This window comes from Elephantulus edwardii, unplaced genomic scaffold, assembly GCF_000299155.1.
Source record: "Elephantulus edwardii isolate Elephantulus edwardi_28Jun2011 unplaced genomic scaffold, EleEdw1.0 scaffold00129, whole genome shotgun sequence".
NCBI lineage: Eukaryota > Metazoa > Chordata > Mammalia > Macroscelidea > Macroscelididae > Elephantulus > Elephantulus edwardii.
Genome location: NW_006399879.1, coordinates 378,905 through 403,564, shown reverse-complemented (window position 1 = coordinate 403,564; position 24,660 = coordinate 378,905). Strand labels below are relative to the sequence as shown.

General features: G+C 40.7%; 1 pseudogene; it reads left to right on the top strand.

The window, feature by feature from the left end:
• Positions 1-24,660, top strand: part of LOC102865703 — a 60,872-nt pseudogene that overhangs the window by 34,157 nt on the left and 2,055 nt on the right.

The following is a 24,660-nucleotide window of genomic DNA, read 5'->3' as shown; positions in this document are numbered from 1 at the left end:
CCCAACACAACCCAACCAAACAAGCCAAACCAACCAAACCAAACCAAACCAAACCAAACCAAACCAACCAAACCAAACCAACCAAACCAACCAAACCAAGCCAAACCAAACCAAACCAAACCAAACCAAACCAAACAAAACAAAACAAAACAAAATACCACAATGACAAAACCCCTAAGCAAGTCTGTCAGGGAAATTGCATCCAGGGTACTCCTTAGAGGCAAGGATTGTGAAATTTACTGTCACATACCTTGCTTGCTGGAAGTGAGGAGTCAAGCACTTGTTGCAGAAGATCAAAGAACACAGCCTTCAATATGGATTGTATCTCAATGTCAAGAAAATGAAAATTCTTGTGCCTGGACCATCATAATGGATGGAGAAGAGATTGAAACTGACAATAGCTTCATCTTAATTGGATCCACAATTAACACCCTTTGGTACCAGTAGTCAGGAAATCAGGACACATATTGCACTGGGAAAGTCTGCAGCCAGGGACTTCTCCAAATTATTGAGGGGTGGTGATATCTGTTTGAAGATTAAGGTGCATCTGATTCAGGCCATGGTCTTTCCAATTACTTGTTATGCATCTGAACGCTGGATAAGGATGACAGAAAAATTGATGCCTTTGAGCTGTGGTGATGGAGAAGAAAAGTGGACATCCCATGAAATGCCAAAAGAACAAACAAATATGTCTTGGAGAAGGAGCAGCCTGAGTGCTCTTTGGAGGCAAGGACGAAGAGGCTTTGCCTCACATACTTTGGGCATGTTGCTAAGAGAGGCTATTCCTTGGATAGGGACATGCTGCTCAGAAAGGCAGAGGGTCAGAAAAGGAGAGGAAGACTCTCAGCTGGGTGGATTGACAAGGTGACAGCTGCAATGGGCACTAATGTGTCAGGAAGTGTGAGGAAGGCACAGGATAGAACAGGGTTCAGATCTTTTGTTCATAGGATTGCTTTGGGTTGTACTCAACTTGACAGCAGCTAACAACAACATCAACATCAATGCCAACATTTTGTGGAAGTTGTCAGGAGGTGCTAGTTCTTGGAAAAATATATCATACTTGGAAAAGTAGAGACTGAAAGAGAGGAAGACCTTCAACAAGATAGATATACACAATGACTGCAACAATGAACTTGAAGGTGGTGGAAATTGTAAAGATAGTGCAAGATAGGCAAGGTTCAGACACCTTATTTATAGAGTTGTAGTCAGCTCCTAATAACACCAAATAACAACAAAACCTAGTAGGGCACCTAACAACAACAACAACAACAACAACAACGCCGTGCACATGAACTAGATGACTAGGAAAACACACCACCTTCATCTCTCACCTCCACTATGCTTGGTGACACCAGGGGTCAACTGTTCTCCGATTGTACCATTTACAGGTTTATTCTCATGTCTTTGGCCTTTTCCCTGAAATTCCTCCTCCCTCTTTTCTCTGTAAATTTGATATAAAGCTAGTTCTCAATTGTGATATGCCCAGGGACGCTTGTCCTAACCACCCCTTCTTTTGGGGCTCCCATCACACCCTCTTTCTATCTCTATGTTAGCATTCATTTGCTCAATAAATCTAGAATGAGCACTTACCAGCTACTAGGAACTTGGGGTCCTGAGATGACTCAAAAATGTTCTCAGAGTTAAGAAGCTTAGAGACAAGTAGAAGATACACATACAAGCAAAAGTAAAATAAGAAAGCAGCAATCCAATGGAGTGATAAATCCTTCAATAATGCAGAACACAGGCTTATTGGCATCAAGAGGAAGAATCATAGAAAGAATTCTAGAGGCAGGTGCCTTAGAACAGTCATCAACGAGGAACATAGAGCTGCCATTATTTCTTCAAATACTTTTTTCTGTGTTAGCCTTTTCGATATTGTTCCCCAGGTCCCTAAAATTGTATACATTTTTTACTCTTTTCTCTTTGCTTTTCGGACTGAGTAACTCAGATTAATCTATGTCTAAGTTCACCAACTCTTTTCACTGTCATCTCCATTCTGGTACTGTGTAGACTATTTTTAATTTTAGTTGTCAAATTTTTCACTTCTAAGATTTTTATTTTTACGAATAGTTTTGACTTCCCTCCTGCCCCGAAAACGTCTACTTTCAATTCCTTTAAACTGTGCATCATCTTGGGGTTCACATTTATTGATTCTTCTTTTTTTCTGTTTCCTAATTCTTTTTTTTATGTCCACAAAGGAATGGATAGAGAAACTGTGGTACATTCATACAATGGAATATTACGCAGCATTGAAGAACAATGAAGAACTCATGAACCATTACACAGCATGGATGATTCTAGAGGACACTATGCTGAGTGAAATAACTCGAAAAACTACTATATAAGACCTGTTATAAAAATAGGACTGTGGGAGTTGGTGGTGAAAGCAGGAAAAGAATGGATAGACAATGAACACTGTATTGGAATAGGTAAAAATGAAGTGTCAGTCTAAATGAATGGATGATCAGACATTATGTTCATTGCAATCAACAATCTTGAACAGAACATGAGTTAAGGATTAAAGGGGGGAATCTGTGTGAACGAAAGAATGGAAAACTAATTTCTTTGTAAACTTTTATTCAAATAATAATTTTTGAAAAAGAGCTTTTCCTTATTCTTCATAGGTCATGTAATGGCATTCTGGACACGTTGAAGAGAAAAATTAGGAGACTCATTCTATTAAAACAATTTAGACATTGTTATGTCTTTTTTAAAAGTAATTTAAAAATTTATTATTAATTTCAATGACAATTTACAGAGACTTTGGATTTCCTTTCATTCATTGTTGCACTTTTCTCCCCTCCCAACCCTCACCCCTAGTACACTACCCTCTTGGAAAAGTAAAAGAAAAATTCTTTCATTGTTTTACAAACCTTCCCCCAGGTCCACTCCACTATACAGCCTTGGCTCTGGACTCCTGTCATGACAACAATACCTAATCACACATCCCTTTTGGACAGTTTTCTCCCTCATCTGTTTCAGTGCAGTACACATTATTGAACCCATCTTTCTCAGTCTCCCCCGAACCCCAAGGCCACTCCTGTTTTACAGCAGTGGCACAATGCAGTATTTGTCCTTTTGTGACTGAGATACTTCACTCAGCATAATGTCCTCCAGGGTCACCCATTTTGAATAATATTGCGTGAGTTCCTCATTTTTCAATGCAGCATAGTATTCCATTGTGTGAATATACCACAGCTTCTCTATCCATTAATTTGTTGATGAGGCTTTGCTTCACATACTTTGGGTATGTTACTTGTTAAGTTGAGCATGACTCATAGCCACTCTATGAACAAAAGGGCTATAAAGCCTTTCTATAATTATAATAATTTATCAAAGTTCATAGAGTTTCTAGAGGTATGTTACTAGAAGGGGCTGCTACTTGGAGAGGGTCATGATGCTTAGAAGGGTCAAGGCTACCAAAGAGAGGGAGACCCTCAACCTGGCAGATTGACGTGGTGACTGATGCTATGGGCTCTAATGTGTCAGGAAATGTGAAGATGGCACAGGACAGGATAGGGTCAGATCTGTGGTTCATCGGGTTTCTATGAGTCAAACTTGTCTCAATGGCACACAACAACAACAACAACAACAACAACAACAACAACAACAACAACAAGCCACCAGAGCTCCCTGGAGGCACTGTAGTATCCTGTGAATTTTTGTTACAAATTCCTTGTCTGAAATGTCATTATCAAATATTTTCCCCCAATCTGTAGGCTTTGGAAAAGCTTTTTTTTTTTAAATTTGTTTGCTTGCAAAGTTTGTATACACTGTGTTCCACACTATTCATTCACATTGTGTTTCATGCAATCATTCTCATGCTTTATGTTGAGTGGTGGGAACTCTCACACACTGGTGGTGGGATTGTAAAAGGGTGCAACCACTCTAGAAGATAGTTTGGCATTTCCTCAAAAAGTTGAACACAGAAACTCCATATGACCCAGGGATTCCACTACTAGGAATATAACCCAAGGAAATTAGAACGGAGATGCAAACGGAACATGGAAAAGCTTTTGATGCACATAGGAATTTGATTTTTTAGAAGGTCTCATTCACTGATTTTATCTCCTCCTTGTTTATTTTTGGTTATGTTAGCAAATCAAGGCATACAATACACAAAGCTTTCAAATGGTTTCATCTGATAATCTTCATGGGATTTTTGTTTTACCCCTAAGTCTCTGATCCACTTTGAGTTTGTGTGTAGAGTAAGATGTGTGGATCCTGTTTCAGCCTTCTGTACATAGATGCCCAGTTTTACAAGCAACATTAATTAAAGTAGGTGCAATGATGTCAATCTGGAGACTAAGGTGCACCTAATCCAGGTCATAGTTTTCACAATTACTTGCTATGTGTCAGAAAGCTGGACAATGAATAGGGATGATAGAAAGAGAATTGATGCATTTGAGCTGTGGTGCTGGAGAAGAGTATTGAATATACCGTGGACTGCTAGGAGAACAAACAGGTTTGTCCTGGAGAGGGTGAAACCAGGCTGCTCCTTGTGGTTTATATGTTGTGAGTTGTGTATTGTGTGTGGTGTGTTTTCTTTTGTGTTTTGTTGTGTTGTATGTTGTTTGTTTTCTGTTGTGTGAGGTGTGTGTTGTATGTGTGTTGTGTGTTGTTTGCTGTGTGTGACATGTGTGGTTGTGTGTTGTGCGAGTGTTGTGTGAGGTGTGTTGTGTGTGCTGTGCGTGGTGTGTGTAGTGTGAGGTGTGTGCTGTGTTGTGTGTTGTATGTTTTGTGTTGTGTATTGTATGGTGTGTTGTGTGTTATGTTTGTTGTGTTTTGTATGTTGTGTGTGTTGTTTGTAGCATGTATGGTGTGTGTTGTCTGATGTATGTTGTGTTGCGAGTTGTGAGATGTGTGTTGTGTTTTTGTGTTTTTTGGTGTTGTTTTGTGTGTTATATGTTGAGTGTGTTGTATGATGTATGTTGTGTGTACGGTGTGTAGTGTGTTGTGTTGTGTGTTGCATATTGCGTGTTGTATATTGTGTGTTGTATGGTGAGTGTTGTGTTTTGTGGGTTGTGTAGTTTGTATGTTGTGTGTGTTTTGTGTAGTGAGATGTGCGGGTTGTGTGTGTTGTGATGTGTGTTGCGTGTTTGTGTGTAAGGTGCTGTGTGTTGTGTGCTGTGTGTTGTTTTGTGCGTTGTGTGCTGTGTGTTATATGTTGTGTGCGTTGTATGATGTGTTTTGTTTTGTGTGTTGTGTGCTGTTTTGTGTATTGTATGTTTTTTGTGTTGTATGTTGTGTTTTGTTTTGTGTGTTGTGTGTTATGTGTTGTGTGTGGTTTGTGTGTTGTGTTTTTTATGTGTTGTTTGTGGTGTTGTGAGTTGTAAGATGTGTGTTCTCTTGTGTGTATTGTGTTGTGTATTGTGTGTGAGGTGGGTTGTGTGTTTGTGTGGTGTGTGTTGTGTTCTGTGTGTGGTGTGGTCTGTGTATGTTGTGTTTGTACTGTGTTTTGTGTTTGTTGTATATGTTGTGTGCTGTGTGTGGCATGTGTTGTTTGTTGTGTGTTTTGTATTATGTGTTGTCGTTGTGTGTTGTGTATTGTGTGTATTGTGTGGTGTGTTTGGTGTGTGGTGTGTGTGGGTGTATGTTTTGTGTATGTTATTTTCTGTTTTGTTTTTTGGGGGGGGTTGTGTGATGTGTTTGTGTGTTGTGTTGAGTGTTGTATGTTGTGTTCATTGTGTGTTGTGCTGTGTGTTGTGAGTGTTGTATTTGTGTGTTGTGTGTTTTGTTGGTGTGTCAGGTGTGTGTTGTGTTTGTGTGTTGTGTGCTGTGTGGTGTGTTTGGTGTGTGGTGTGTGAGATTTGTATTATGCTGTGTGTTGTGTTGTGTGCTGTATGTGTTGTGTGTTGTGTATGATGTGTGACACACACCAAACACAACATACACAATACACAGCACACACAACACACCTCATACAACACACAAACACACAAACGCACAACACACACCTCACACTCCAGACACACACCACACAACACACAAACAAAATGCACAACACACAACAAACAACACACACCTAACACAGCACACACCACACACACACCACACAAGACAAAACACACACAACAAACACCAGACAACACACAACCACACACACAATGCACAAACTTCACACACCACACACCAAATACACCACACACAACCCACAACACACACCACAGAACCACAACACAACAGACACAACACACAACACAGATGCAACACAACACACAGCACACAACACAAAACACAAAATAACATACGCCACACACAACACACACTTCACACAACACACAACGCACAATACATGACACACAAAACATACCTCACACACCTCATACAACACACCATATACACAACACACATCACACAAAACACAACACATAATACAAATCACAGACAACACACAGCACACTTGACACAGCACACACATCCCACAACTCACACACAACATACACAAAACACACCATACACACCACACCACACACCACACACCACACAATATACACCACACAACACGCAACACACTTCACACCTCATACACCACACTCACAACACACGACACAGAAAACACAACACAGATACAACACACAACAAACACAATACACAACACACAATAAACAACACACAACACACACCTCACACATCATACACACAACGCACAACACAACAAACACAACACACAATACACACAACAGAGCACACAGAACATACACAACACAGCACAACAGACACCACACACAACACACCTCACACCTTACCTCACACACTTTACAAAAACACAACACACACAACACACACAACACCCAACACCCACAACACACAACACACAATATACAACACAGAACATACTCAACACACAACACTCACAACATGCAAAACATAACACATAGCACACAGCACACACAGAACACACAACACACAATGCACAACATATGCAACACACCACACAACAAACACACCACACACAATACACAACAAACACAACACAAAACACACATCATAATACAATACACAATACACACAACACACAACATGCACAACACACAACACAATAGAATACACACCACACAGACACCACACAGAAGAAACGCCAGATAACACAAAACACACAACCATGCACACAATGCACAAACCTCACACACCACACACCAAACACACCACACACAACACACAGCACAATACAATACACACAACACACAGCACACACAACACACAACACAATAGAACACACAACACACAACCATGCACACAATGCACAAACCTCACACACCACACGCCAAACACACCACACACAACACACAACACAGATGCAACACAAAACATAAAACACAATATATGCTACACACAACACAGAACACACCTCACACACCACACACAGCACACAAACAATTCACAACACACACCTCACAAACCATACACATACAACAAAAAAAACAACACACATGACACACACCACACCACACACAACACAAATGACACACAACACACAACACCCAACACACAAACCACACACCCCACACACTTCACACACCCCACACCATACATACAACACACAGCACACAAGACACAACAACACAAACCACAGAACACACAGCACACACCACATACATCCCACAGCACACACACAACACACAACAAACACAACACACAATATACACAGCACACAACACACAAACACAACACACATAACACACAATATACACAATACACACAACACACAAACACAATATACACAGCACATAACAAACACAAACACAACACACATAACACACAACATACACAACACACACCACAAAAACACAAGACACATAACAATACATACAACACACAGCACACACAACAAACAACAAACACAACACACAACACAGAACACACACAACAAACACAATACAAAATACACAACACAACACAAAATACACACAACACACAGTACACAGAGAACACACAACACCCACCGCACAACGCACAACACACAACAAACACAACACACAACACACCTCACACACCACAGACACTACAGACACAATACACAACAGACACAACACACAACACAAAAAGACACACAACACAAACAACAAACAACACACAAAAAACACAACACATAATATACAACACAAACACACAACAAACACAACACATAATACACAGTACATACAACGCACACAATACACACAGCACATAATGTACACACCACACACAGATCACACACTACCCACAGCACAATGCACAACACACACCATGCATGCAACACATGCACAGCAAACACAACGCACACCACACACACAACACACACTTCATATAACTCACAAGAAGCACACAACACACACCATACATACAAAAGTTTCACAAAAATCACCGAGGACACAACACACATAACAAACAGCACACAACTCACATCTCACAACACACATAAAACACAAACCACACACCACACACAACACATGTCACACAACACACAGCATACACACACCACACACCACAAACCACAGAACAATCACAACACACACGACACAGCACCCACAACACACAACATAGGATATACACAACACAGGATACACACAACACATAGCACAAACACAACACACACCTAACACAACACACCTCACAAAGCACACAAACATGACACACAACACACACGACATACTACACACATGCCACAACACACATCACACATCACACAAAACACACGATACGTGCAACACACAACATACACAACACACACCACACACCATACACACAATGTACACAACACAACACACAACAAACATGCAACAAAACACACACACCACACGACAAAAAACCACAAAGAAAACACAACACACCACGCACACCACACACAACACACAACACAGCAAACACACAACACATAACAACCACAACACACAACATCCACCTCACACACAACACACAACACACAATACACAATACACACAACACAGCACACAAACAACACACAGCACACAACCACAACACACAACCAAAAGACAAAGACACACCACCCACCACACACGACAAACACACAACACCAAATATACACAACCCACAACACACAATACACAACATACAACAAACACAATACACACCATACAGACAACACACGCACAAAAGCACCAAGCATACACACACATCTTACAACACAAAACACACAGAAACCACAGCACACACCATACACACACCACACACCACACAATACACACAACAAAGCACATACACAACACCAACACACAACAGACACAACACAACACACAGCAGACAACCTCCACAACACACAGAACACACCCATCACACAACACAACACACAACACAGCACACACACAACACATAACTCACACTGCACACAGCACCCCCAGCATAAATACAAGACACACAACACACAATACACAAATAAAAGATACAACACACAACACAGAAAACACACACCTCACATACCACACACAAACACAACACACAACACATCTCAAAACCACACATAAAACACACCCCACAAAACACACATCTCACAACACACAAAACACAGAACACACATCTCACAACGTAAAACACACAAAAACTCAAGACACAAAATACACAACAAACATCAACAAAAAAACACAAAGCAACACACACAAGACAATACACACAACACACAACACACAACATATACCACACACCACACAACAAACAACACACACCACCAACACACACCATACACCACACACAACATAAAATGCCCGAACAAAAGACACACAACACATACAACAGACAACATACACAACACACACCTCACAGACCACACACAACACACAACACAGCATACACACAACACACCTCACACACAACCACAACACACAACACATAACACACCTCACACACCACACACAACACACAGCACACACAACAACCACAACACACAACATACACCTCACACAACACAGGACACACAAGCACAAGACACACAACACACAATACACAACATATGCCACACACAGCTTACAAAACACACTACACACCACACAGAATACACAACACACAGCTTACAAAACACAGAACACACAACACGCACATCACACAACACAGAAAAACAACACACAACACATAACACAACACACACAACACCCACCTCACAGACAACACACAACACACAACTCACACAAAACAACACACAACACACATCTCACAACAGACACCTCTCACACAAAACACAAACAAAAGACACACAACACACAACAAAAAATACACCATACACATAACACACAATGCATAAAACACAATACACACAACATAACACAAAAAAAGCACACACAACACAAGACACACAACACACCATATACACAACACAACACACCTCACACCTCACATACCACACACAACATACAATACACACAACACAGCATGCACACAAACCACAACATACAACACACACAACATACAACATCCATAACACACAACACACCATGCACAACACACAAGACACACACCACACACCACACACAATACAGCACACACACCACACACCACAGAACAGCCACAACAAACACCTCACACCACACATACACCTCACACACACCACACAACATAAAAATAGAAGATACACAACACACAAAACACACAACCCACAATACACACACCTCGCACACAACATACAACACACAAAAGACACACAACACAGAAAACACATCTCACACACAAAACACAACACAAAACACACATCACACTCAACACACCTCACATACCACACACAAACACAACACAAAACACACATCTCAAAACAAACAACACACAAAACACACCTCACAACACACAACACAAACAGAACAGAACACAACACACACAGCACACATCTCACACACAACATACAACAAACAATATACACCTCTCACAACACACAACACACAACACACAACACACAATACACTCAACACACAACACACAACAAACAACAACCACAACACACACCTCACACCACACACAACACGCAACACACAATATACACAACAAACAAAACATACAACACATACCTTACACCTCACAGACCACACACAAAACACACAACACAGCACACACAATACACACAACACATAACACACAACATACACAACACACAACTCACAACTCACACCCCCCACACACACCACACAACACAAAACAGAACACAACAGACAGCACACAACACACAAGACACAACCGCAACACACAACATACACCTCACACCACAACAACACACAATACACACAACACATGCAACACACAACACACACAACATACAATGCCCAGACAAGAGAAACACAATACACAACACAGCACACACACAACACAACATACACAATACACACCTCACACCACATACATAACACACAATACACACAACACAGCACACAACAACAGCAACACACAACACATACAACATGCAACACCCACCGCACACAACACATAAAACATACAACGCACAAAAGACAAAGACATAACAAAACACACACCTCACACGACAAAAAAACACAAAGAAAACGAATACAGCACACACAACACACAATACACACAACACAGCAAACACACAACACACAACAACCACAACATACACCTCACACCTCACACACAACACAGCAAACAACACACAGCACACAACACACAACATACACAACATACAACACACAACCAAAAGACAAAGACACACCATACAACACCAAATATACACAACCCACAACACACAATACACAACATACAACACACACAACACACACCATACAGACAACACACGTACAAAAGCACCAAGCATACACACACATCTCACAACACAAAACACACGAAAACCACACAATATACAAACTACACTGCAAACCATAGACACACACAAAACACAGCACACACAACATTACACACACACCACACAACACACAACACACAATATACGTCTCACAACACACCACACAAACCACACACCACACAAACCACACACCACACATACAACATACCACATAAAACACCACACAACACACTTCACACACCACACAATAAACGCAACACTCAACACACAAGCAACAAACACCACACACAACACACACTATACACTGCACAGAACACACAAACACAACATAAAACACAGAGAACATAACACACTCCACACACACAACACATGACTCACCACAAAAATCACAGAACACACACAATACACACAACCCACAACATACCACACACAGACCACACAGCACACACAACAAGCACACACACATCACACAACACAAAGAAACCACACACAACACATACACAACACACCATACACAAAAGACACAACACACCACCAAAGTACCATACACACAACACACACAATCACAACACACGAACCCACCGCACACCACATACAACACACACAACACACAACACACTCATCACACAAACCACACACACAATACACCGCCACTGGAGAAGGACATCATGCTTGGGAGGGTGGAGGGACAGCGCAGGAGGGGAAGACCCTCTATGAGGTGGATTGATTCAGTGACTGGGATAATCGGGATGGGAGTGTCAGAAACAGTGCGATTGACACAGGACAGAGCAGAGTTTAGGGCTGTTGTACATAGGGTCGCTATGAGTCGCAGGTGACTCAATGGCACACCACCACCACCACCACCACAACAACAACAACAACATATGCCTCTTAAATTTCTGGCTACTGTACCAAGGTTGTTAATTGTGGATCCAAGTAAGACAAAGTTGTTGACAGTTTCAATCTCCATTCATCATGATGTTGGCTATTGGTCCAGTGATAAGTCCATCTTTGTTTTCTTGACGTTGAGATGCAATCTATATTGATCACCGTGTTTCTTGATCCTCTGAACATGTGCTTCAAATCCTCCTCAGTTTCAGCAAAAAAGGTTGTGTCATCTGCACAATGCAGGTTATTGGTGAGTCTCCCTCCAATCCTGATGCCACACTCTTCTTCACAGAGTCCAGTTTCTCAAATAATTTGCCCTGCCAATCTAAAGGTTGGTACTGTTGGTTACCTTTAATCGAGCATGACTCATAGTGACCCTATTAACACAACTCACACCTCACACAACACACACTATACACACCACACAATATACACAGCACACAACACACAGCACACACCACACACATAAAAAACACACACGTAAAAAATCACATACAACACAACACACAGAACACACCATACAATACACACCAAACACACCATACCTCACACACCCCACACACAGCATATACAACACAACACAACACAACACACAATATACCACACATCACACACAACAGAAAACATACCCTAAACAGAACACACACAACACACATGCAACACACAACACACAACACACAACAAAGATCACCCACACACCACACATCACACACAACACACAAAAATACACAACACAAGACACACACAACACAACACACAACACACATACTCAACACATCACACACAACACAACACACACATCACAAAACACCCACACAACACAAAACATATACAACACACCACACAACACACAAAACACACAACGTATACCGCATACAACACACCACACACAGATCACACCACACCACATATGACACACAACACACAACACACACAACAAACACTACCCATACAACACACACAGCACACATACAATAAATACAACACACACAACACACAACAAACATACAACACATAACATACACACCACACACAGATGACACAACACACAACACAATGCACACCACCTGCAACACACTCACAACAAACACCATGCACGCCACACACAACACACAAAACACACAACACATATCTCACAACACATCACACACAACACACACTTCACAAATCACACAAGAAACACACAGCACACACCATACACACAATAGTTGTACAAAAAACACCACACACCTCACACAACACACATCTCACAACACACGGCACACATAACACACAAACCACACATACCACACACGTCACACGACACACAGCATACACACAACACACACCACAAACCACAGAACAATCACAACACAGCACCCACAACACACAACACAAGCAACACACACAACACAGAACACACACATACAACACACAACACACAAACACAACACACACGACACACAACAGACAACTGGCATACCACACACAACACACAAACCACACACATCCCACAACACACGCCATACACACAATACACAACACACAATATATACCACAGAACACACACAACACCCACCACACAAATCAGACACACAATACACACCACACACAAACCACACACCACACACCACACAATATACACACCACATACACACTACACAACACACAACACACAACACAGACATCACACACCACACACCACACACCAAACCCATCACACACAACACATAACACAAAAACACAAGACACACAAAATACAACACACAAAAAACACACACAACACATAACCACACACACAACATACGCAACATACCACACAAGCACACTACACACAACACCCAAAACATACACCCAACACACCACACATCACACCACAAACACACCACACCACACAGATACCACACACGCCACACAAAACACACACAACATACACAACACAAACCACACAAACATACAGAACACACAGCACACACAACACAACACCATTAATCTCTAATAAAATACCCTGCAGGGTGAAAAACGGCATAAGAAACCAGGAAGAACACTATGTAATGCTCAAAGCACAAAAGAATAAGAAAACACAACCTTGGTTAATAATTACATACCAAATGATAGGCATGGAAAATACATAAAACAAACATTAATAGACTTGAAGAAATACCACCACAAGAGTAGTAGGAGGCTTCAACACGCCACCAGGGAGAGAAGAGTTTAAAGGCGATATATGATTAGGTATTATGGTTATGACAAGAGTCCAGAATGAAGGTTGCATAGTGGAGTGTACTCAGGGCAAGGGGGAAAGGCGGAGGGACTGTATACCAGTGAAGGACTTTTTCTTTTACTTTTCAAAGAGAGGAGAAAACTAGGAGGGAAGGGGTGGCCAGGGAGAAAAATGCAACAATGAATGAATGGAAATCCAAAATCTCTGTAGTTCATTAAAATTAATAAAATAATTTTTTTTTTAAAAAGAACTATACCATTAGCCAACTTGACCTCACAGGTGTATTTAGTGTACTCTATCCAACAAAAAGTCAATATATTTTTCTTCTCAAATGCACACAGTAAATTGTCCAGAACTAACCATATATTGGGGAACAAAGTAAGCCTCCACAAATACAAAAGCATCAAAGTAACAGAGAATATCTCCTCAGACCACAATATCATAAAACTAGAAATTAACAAGAAGATAAAGGATGAAAAACCACTCATGTAGAAGCTAAATGACACTTTGCTTCATCACTACTGGGTTATAGAAAAAACAAACATTAAAATTAAGACGTTTGTTGTTGTTCTTGTTGTTATGTGCCGTCGAGTCGCCTGCGACTCATAGCAAACAAAAATTAAAAAGGAAACTAAACCCAACCCTGGTGAATTGAATCCAAGAAAAGAATGGCAACTTTGTTAAAAAAAAAAAAATTGGGATTGTTTTGTTTTGTTTTATTAAAGGCAAGTTGTAAATGAAAGAAAAGTTTAAAAGTTTATGGAAATGAATGGAAATTCAATGTATCGAAACCTCTGGAACAGCAAAGGCAGTCCTTAGAGGTCAGTTCATAGCAATAAGCAAATACATAAAAGAAGAAGAAAGATTTTCCTCCAGTCTTGACCCCACACTTCTCATAGAGCTCAGCCTCTCGCATAATCTGCTCTGCATACAGGTTGAAAAGGTATGGAGACAGGACACATCCCTGGCGTACACCCTTCCCAATTTTGAACCATGCAGTGTTTTCTTGCTCTGTTCTGATGACTGCCTCCTGGTCCAAGTATAGGTTTCACATTAGCACGATTAAATGTTCTGGGATTCCATTCTTCTCAGAGTCAGCCACAGTTTGTTATGATCCACACAGTCAAATGCCTTTGCATAATCAATGAAACACAGATAGACATTCCTCTGGTATTCCCTGCATTCACCCAAGATCCATCTAACATTAGTTACAATATCCCTAGTACCACGACCCCTTCTAAACCCAGCCTGGACTTCTGGCAATTCTCTGCTGATGTTCCAGTCATTTTTGGATAATCTTAAGTGGAATCTTGCTTGCATGTGAAAGAATTACTCTGGAAATGTTCTTTCTTTGTCTATGATTTCAAATAATTTAAGTAGAGTTGATGACAGTTCATCTTTGAAGGTTTGGTAGAATCTGCAAATGAAGAAGTCTGGGTTAAGGCTTTCTTTTTTTTGTTGGGAGTATTATAATATGTGCAATTTCTTCTTTTGTAATGTGTCTGTTAAAGTGTGCTTCTCTATGTGTCAGTCAGGGTAGGGTATGAGTTTCTGGGAATTTGCCTGTTTCCTCTGGATTTCAAATTTGTCAGAGTGCTGTTTTTCATAATACTCCATTACTGTAATTTTAATTTCAGCTAGTTCTGGTGTGACAATGCCACTTTCATTTCTTATCAAAGTTATTTGTGTATTTTCTTTTGTTAAATTTGCCTATCTTACTGACTGTTTTATTATTCATACCGCTATGATTAGAAGCTGACTAGTTAGAAGAAGTCTCAGGTCAATGTAGGCCAAAATTTTTAACCGGTTGTGTATGTCCATAGTTTCTACTAATAGCTCTATCTGGGGCTCAGTTCCCCAATTCTTCTGTGACCTGTGGGTTCAGTGGTTCACTAGAAGGTCCTCTGGAGACTCAACCCCCTCAGGGGAACAGCTCACATGACTGAATACAGAGGCTGGTTTTGCAGAAACTGGTGAGCAATGGGCCAGGCTGGATGCAGCTGGATGCTTGGTCCAACTGTAGACGATTTCTCAGTCCAGACAACCTCTCATCCTCTAGCAGAGTTGGGCTAAATTAACATAATTCCACTGCCACGCCTGTGTTGGTGTTTTCACGCACCCTACAATGTGGAGAACATTTGCTTATATTGATCCCGCAGCTGTTGCTGATTTGTGAGACCATGCGTCCACAGTGAAGACAGCTGGGGGTCATTCCCTTGTGGGGGCTAGAAAAGCTAATTGTCAAGGTTGTTTTTCTGTTTTCTATTCCATTTATTTCAGCCCTTTTCTTTATAATATATTATCTTCTAGAAGCTATGTGGTTAGCTTGTTTTCCCTCTATTTGTGAGAGATCTTTCTTCTTCTTCTATGTATTTGCTCATTGCTATGAACTGACCTCTAAGGACTGCCTTTGCTGTACGGCAGAGGTTTCGATACATTGTACTTTCCTTCATTTCAATGGACTTTTAAACTTTTCTTTAACAGGCAACTTTCCTGTAATAAAACAAAACAAAACAAGACAAATGCCCAATACCTTTTTTTTTTTTTTAACAAAGGTATCATTCTTTTCTTGGATTCAATTCACCATGGTTCGGTTTTGTTTCCTTTTTAATTTTTGTTTGCTACACTTCTTAATTTTAATGTTTGTTTTTTTTCTATAACCCAGTAGTGATGAAGCAAAGTGTCATTTAGCTTCTACATGAGTGGTTTTTCATCCTTTATCTTCTTTTTAATTTCTAGTTTTATCACATTGTGGTCTGAGAAGATATTTTCTATTATTTTGGTGTTTTGTTATTTGTTGAGGCTTACTTTGTTCCCTAATATATGGTTAGTTCTGGACAATTTACTGTGTGCATTTGAGAAGAAAGTATATTGACTTTTTGTTGGATAGAGTACACTAAATACACCTGTGAGGTCAAATTGGCTAATGGTATTGTTTAGTTCTTTTGTGTCTTTGTTGAGATTCTTTTGAATTGACTTGTCCTTTGGTGAGGGTGGTGTGTGGAAGTCTCCTACTACTATTGTGGGGTTGTCTATTTCTTCGTCTATTAATGTTTGTTTTATGTATTTTGTAGGTTTATCATTTGGTGTGTAGTTATTAAGGTTATGTCTTCCTATTCTTTTGAGCATTATAGTGTTCTTCCTGGTCTCTTATGCTGTTTTTCACTCTGCAGGCTATTTTATTAGAGATTACTGTGTCTGCTCCTACTTTCTTATGGATGCTATTTTCTTGGTATGTTTGTTTTCCCACCCTTTGCATTTTCTAAAATTTTATTTTTATTTTTTCACCCTTCGCTTTTTAGTCTTTCTCTTAGCATTTTAAATATATCTCTTGTAGGCAACATATTGTTGTTGGGTTTTTAAAATCCAATCTTCTACTCCCCCCCGCCCCCGCCCTTAATCGATGTGTTTAAACCATTCACCTGCACTGTAATTATTGCCAGGCTGTTGTTGCCATTTTACTATGTTCTTTTTTTTGCTGTTGCTGGTTATTTTGGGCTGCCCACTTTTCTTTGCTGTTTCTATAAAGGACTTCCTTAAATTTTTTTTTTTTCAGTTGAATTGGTCTCATTTTTACATAATCCTTAAGTTCCTGCTTTTTTGTAAGTGACCTAATTTCGCTTCATATTTGATTGACAGTTTTGCTAGCGATCCAGCCATTTGAATATGCCACCCCACTGTCTTCTTGCTCACAAGTTTTCTGCTGACAAATTAGAGCTTAATCTAATGGGTTCTGCGGTGCAGGTGACTTTGTTTTTCTCTATCTGTTTTAAGTATTCTCTCTTAATCTTTGATTTTGGAGAATTTGACTATGCTGTGTCTTAATGTTGGTTTTTTTCTTGGGGTCTAATCTGGAGTTCACTGAGCTTCTTGAATGTATAGTTACCCATTTTTCATGATATTTAAAATTTCTTCCATAATTTTCTTAGGCTTCCTGCCTCCCCACCTCCATCCAATGTTCTGGAATTCCAGTCGCTTGTATGTTATTTTGTTTCATGTGTTTCCCACGTGATTATTATACTTTCTTTACCGGCTCCCAACTTTTCTCTGCTTTTTTCTCATTGAAGATCTTGCCTCCTAGGCTCAACGTCTTAAAAAAAAAAAAAAAGATCTTGCCTCCTGTCTCACTGGCTCTCCATTTCATCTCTTCTATCCTGTTCTTTTGTCCCTCCAAACATGTTGAAGATTTCTGTAATATTGGTCTTATTATACAGGCTTGACTGTCCATATTTTTCTAGTGTTTCTAGTATTATGTTGGTTGTACCTTCTCTGTCTTGTGATTTAAAAAATTCTTGGACCTATTTACCTGTGGTTTTGACTATCTCTTCCATAATTGTAATTTTTTTATTATTGATTCTTGGAACTCCTCATTGCTGTATTTCTTTCCTCTCCCTCTCACTGGGGTATCCATTGCATCTTTGATTGGTTCTGCTGTTTTAGGTGATGACTTCTTTGTTTCTTCCTCTTGTTTGAACCTGCTTCCTTTGAACCCTATTATGTAGGGTTCTTCTTGGTATGCACAAGGCAACTTTCAGCTCCTCATCTATATGATGCTGTTGGCAGAGTTCCAGATTTTACATGTTGCACCGTAACTGGCAGTGCCTTTTTTGTGGGAGGCATTTTGCCCAACCTGAGGCCATAGACAAAACTATCGTATAAACTGTGAGATACTTTTTTGTAGTTTCTACTCACTCAGTTTCCTGATATGGGGTCCCTTGCTCTGTGCGACTGTGTCCTAGCAGTGGTGGGCCCAATCTTTTGTGCACCTGTTAAAGCAGAAGTCCAAGGTCTCAGTGGGGGTGACTCAGTTCATTGTTCAGGCAGCAGACATCTGGGGAGCACAAGGGGGCATCCACCTCTCTGTCCAGCTGTACCAGGCTTGCTCCTCTGTGGGTCCCATGAAGCCACAGTTCTACTGGGTTCCTGCAGGGGGCGGGCTCCCACAGGGCAGAGGTGGTGTCTCTGCCCCAAACCAACACCTTTTAAAAATTTATTTGTTTCGTTTCATGCAGTAATTTGTTTACATTGTGTTTCATTCATGTACATTATGTTTTATACCATATTTTACTTAATGTTTCATACATTAATTTACATTATGTTTAATATACATTGTATTTTATACAATTAATTATTATTGATCTATTCCTATTACTTATGTGAAACCTGTACTTGGACCAGGAGGCAGCCGTCAGAACAGAGCAAAGTCACACTGCATGGTTCAAAATTGGGAAGGGCGTACACCAGGGATTTGTCCTATCTCCATACCTTTTCAACCTGTATGCAGAACAGATCATCTGGGAGGCTGGGTTCTATGAGGAGAAGTGTGGCATCAGGATTGGAGGAAGACTCATCAAAAATCTGCATTATGTAGATGACACAACCTTGCTTGCTGAAATTGAGGGGGACCTGAAGCACTTGCTGCAGAAGACCAAGGACAGCAGCCTTCAATATGGATTGAAGCTAAATATCAAGAAAGCAAAGATTCTCAACACTGTGTTGATTGACAGTATTATGAAAGATGGCGAAGAGATTTATATTTTTAACAGCTTTTGTTTGCTTGGTTCCACAATCTTGGTACCAGCAGACAGGAAATCAAAAGATGAATCGCATTAGGTAAATCTGCTGTCAGGGATGTCTCCAGAGTACTGAAGAGAAACTATGTCAGTCTGGAAACTAAGTTGGACCTGATACAGACCATAGTTTTTGCAGTTACTTGTTATGCATCAGAGAGCTGGACAAAGACTAGGGATAATAGAAGGAGAGTTGATGCCTTTGTGCTGTGGTGCCGGAGCAGGATATTGAATATACCTCGTAAGGAGAACAAATAGATTAGCCCTGGAGAGGGTTAAACCAGGCTGCTCCTTGGAGGCAAGGATTCTGAAGCTTCATCTGACATACTTTGGGCATGTTGAAAGGAGGAACTAGTCCTTGGAGAGGGACGTCACACTTGGGAGGGTGGAGGGACAGCGCAGGAGAGGAAGACACTCGATGAGATGGCTTCATTCAGTGACTGGGGTAATGGTAGTAAATGTGTCAAAGACAATAAGGTTGTCACAGGATAGAGCAAGTTTCAGGGCTATTGTCGCAAGTGAATCAGTGGCACATAACAACAACAAAAATGACAACAACAACAACACCTATCACTATCCCATCTTTTTGAGACCTCCTTGAATTTTTCCTGTTCTGTCACCCCTACCCCCAATCCACCCATTAAACTCTGCTTTCCTAGTGATTTCCACCCTTTCTTGTTTTCTGCCCCTACTAGTTATCCTTCTATTTTTATAATAATGGTCTTATGCAGTATTTGTCCTTATGAGACTGAGTTAATTCACCCAGAATAATGTTCTCTAGGCTCTTCCATATTATACAGTTGTTGTTGTTGTCATGTGCCATCGAGTTGCTTGCGACTCATAGCGACCCTATGTACAACAGCCCTAAACTCTGCTCTGTCCTGTGCCAATCGCACTGTCTCTGATACGCACATCCCGATTACCCCAGTCACTGAATCCATCCACCTCATAGAGGGTCTTCCCCTCCTGCGCTGTCCCTCCACCCTCCCAAGCATGATGTCCTTCTCCAAGGACTGGTCTCTCCTCACAACATGTCCAAAGTATGTCAGACGGAGCCTCAGAATCCTTACCTCCAAGGAGCCACCCGGTTTAACCCTTTCCAGGATGAATCTTTGTTTTCCTAGCAGTCCATGGTACCCTCAATACTCTTCTCCAGCACCACAGCTCAAAGGCATCAATTCTCCTTCTATCCTCCTTGGTCATTGTCCAACTCTCTGATGCATAACAAGTGATTGCAAAGACCAGGCCTGTATCAGATGCACCTTAGTCTCCAGAGAGACACCATTGCTCTTCAGTACTTTGGAGAGGTCCCTAACAGCAGACTTTCCCATGGCAAGGCGCATTTTAATTTCCTAACTACTGGTGCCAAGAGTGTTGACTGTGGAGCCAAGCAAACTAAAGCTGTGAACAACCTCAATCTCTTCACCATCTATCCTGATGCTGCCAATCGGTCCAGTGGTGAGAATCTTTGTCTTCTTGACGTTGAGCCTCAGTCCATATTGGAGGCTGCAGTCCTTGACCCTCTGCAGAAAGAGCTTCAGGTCCTCCTCAGTTTCAGCAAGCAGGGTTATATTAGTTTAGGAAAATCATTTTTTCTTACTGTATAATATTCCATTGTGTGAAGGCACTACAATTTCCCAATCCATTCTTTTGTTGATGGACATTTGAGCTGTTTCCATTTTGCTAGTATGAATAATGCTATGAACATAGGTGTACTTATTTCTGTGTGTCTCAGTTCTAATTTCTTTGGGATATATTTCTAGCAGTGCAATAACTAGGTAATATGGTATTTCTTTGTTCAGCTTTTTGAGGAAATGCCAAACTGCTTTCCTGAATGGTCATGCCATTTTACTATTCCACCAGCAGTACTTGGGAGTTTCAATTTTCCCACCTCCTCTCTTCTTGCTTTCCTGTTAAACTTTGCTATTGCTACTGGGGTGAGATGGTATCTCATTATGGTTTTGATTTGTGTTTCTCTGATTTCCAGTGATTTTTAGCATTTTTTCATGAGTCTGTTGGCCATCTGAATGTCTTCCTTTGTGAAAAATATTTTCATGTCTTTTGCCCATTTAGTTATTGGGTTATCAGTCTTTTTCTTGTATAGACCCTGTAGTATTCTGTAAACTCTTGTTATTAGACAGACCCTTGTCTGAAATTTCATTGCCAAATGCTTTTTCTCAGTCTGGAGGTTTTCCTTTCACGTTGTTGGGAAAAAAATTTCATGCACATGGGGACTTAATCTTTAGGAGGTCCCATTCCTTAATGCTATCTTTCCTTATTTGTTCATTTCTGGCTGTATTTGCCAGACAACTTGCATTCTGCAGATAGATGATACAACCTTGCTTGCTGAAACTGAGGTGGACCTGAAGCTCTTGCTGCACAAGGTTAAGGACTGTAGTCTTCAATATGGAATGAAGCTCAACTGGTAGCACTATGATGGAGGGAGAAGAGATTGAGGTTGTTAACAGTTATAGTTTGCTCAGCTCCACAAACAACACTTTTGGCACCAGCAATCAGGGAATCAAAAGACCAATTACACTGGGAAAATCTGCTGTCAAGGACCTCTCCAGAGTAGTGAAGAGCGATGATGTCAGTCTAGAGACTAAGGGTGCACCTAATCCAGGCCATAGTCTTTGCAATCACTTGCTATGCATCAGAGAGCTGGACAAAGATTAAAGATGATGGAAGAAAAATGGATACCTTTGAATTGTGGTGCTGGAGAAGAGTCTTGAACTGCCAAGAAAACAAATAGGTCAGTCTTGGAGAAGGTGACACCAAGTGTCTCCTTGGAGGCTAGGATTTTAAAGCTCCGTCTCACATACTTTGGGCATGTGGCTCGGAGGGACCAATCCTTGGAGAAGGACATCATGCTCAGAAGGGTGGAGGGACAGTGCAGGAGAGGAAGACCTTGGATGAGATGGATTGATATAGTAATGAGTGCAATGGGGGTAGCTGTGTCGGAGTCAGTGAGACTGCCTGAGGACAGGGCGGGGTTCAGAGATGTTGTACATAGGGTCGCTATGAGTCACAGATGACTTGACAGCACATTATAACAAAAACAACAACATTATTTATACCATAGGCTAGGACTTCTAAATTTGGTTTCATTTTTTTTCCTCTTGTGATTTTTGTGGTTTGGGATTTACTTCTGGTCTCAGATCCACCTTGAGTTGATTTTTGTGTATGATGTAAGATGTAGATCCTGCCTCAGGTTTCTGCAGTTAGATGTCTAGTTTTGCTGGAACCATTTGTTGAAGAGGTTGCAGTTTCCTCATTTAATAGACAATCCAACACTTTAAAAAGGCTTTTTGCCATAGATTTTCACAATGCATTATATTATTTCTTGACCATGGTGGCCTAGTGGTAAGACCCTGCACTGCAAACCCCAAGGTACAGAGTTTGAATCTATCAGTTTGCCCACAAGAAAAGGATGGTCAGTCTCTTCCCGTGTGTTTTACTGCCTCTGAAAACCCGCTGGAGGGTCAGCTGTGAGTGGGCTCTGACTCAACCACATACAACAAGAACAACTACCATGGGTATTGATGATGGAGCAAAGTAAAATAAGTCCTTGCAAGTTTCAATATTTTCTTCATTTATTATTGACCCAGTTGTGAAGATTTTCTGAGGTGTAATTCATATTGAAGTAATGTTATTCATTTAAACTCCATCAGTGGTTACTTCAGCTTCTCTTCACTTTCAGCAAGTAAGGTTGTGTCGTCTGTGAAACATATGTCCTTTATGAGTTTTTCTCCAATCCTGACGCCATAGTCTTCATAGAGTCCAGCCTCTCAGATAATTTCCTCAAGTAAGTAGGAGCTCTGGTGGCCTAGTGGCAAGAGGCTGTACTGTAGTCCTGAAGGCAGGCAGTTTGAATCCACCAGCTGCTCCATGGTATAAGGACAGGCAATCTCCTCCTATGCAATTAAACGGCCTCTGGAAGTGGGTCACCTGTGGGTCAGTTCCGACTCTGTGGTACTCAACAACAACAACAAATAGGGCATTCTTTATATATGTGTTGATTGAATAGATGTGGAGGAAGGATTCAACTTTGATGCACACTTTTCCTGATTGTAAACCATACAGTGTGTCCTCGGTCTTTTTGAGTGACTGATGTCTTTGTTTTGTGTTCAGGTTTAGCATCAACACAATTATATGTTCTGGAATTCCTAAGCTTCACATGTTATATATAACTTCCTATTATCCACACATTCAAATATTTTTTTTTGGTAGCAAACCCTCCACTGTTAAACATATTTTGTTTTTTTTTT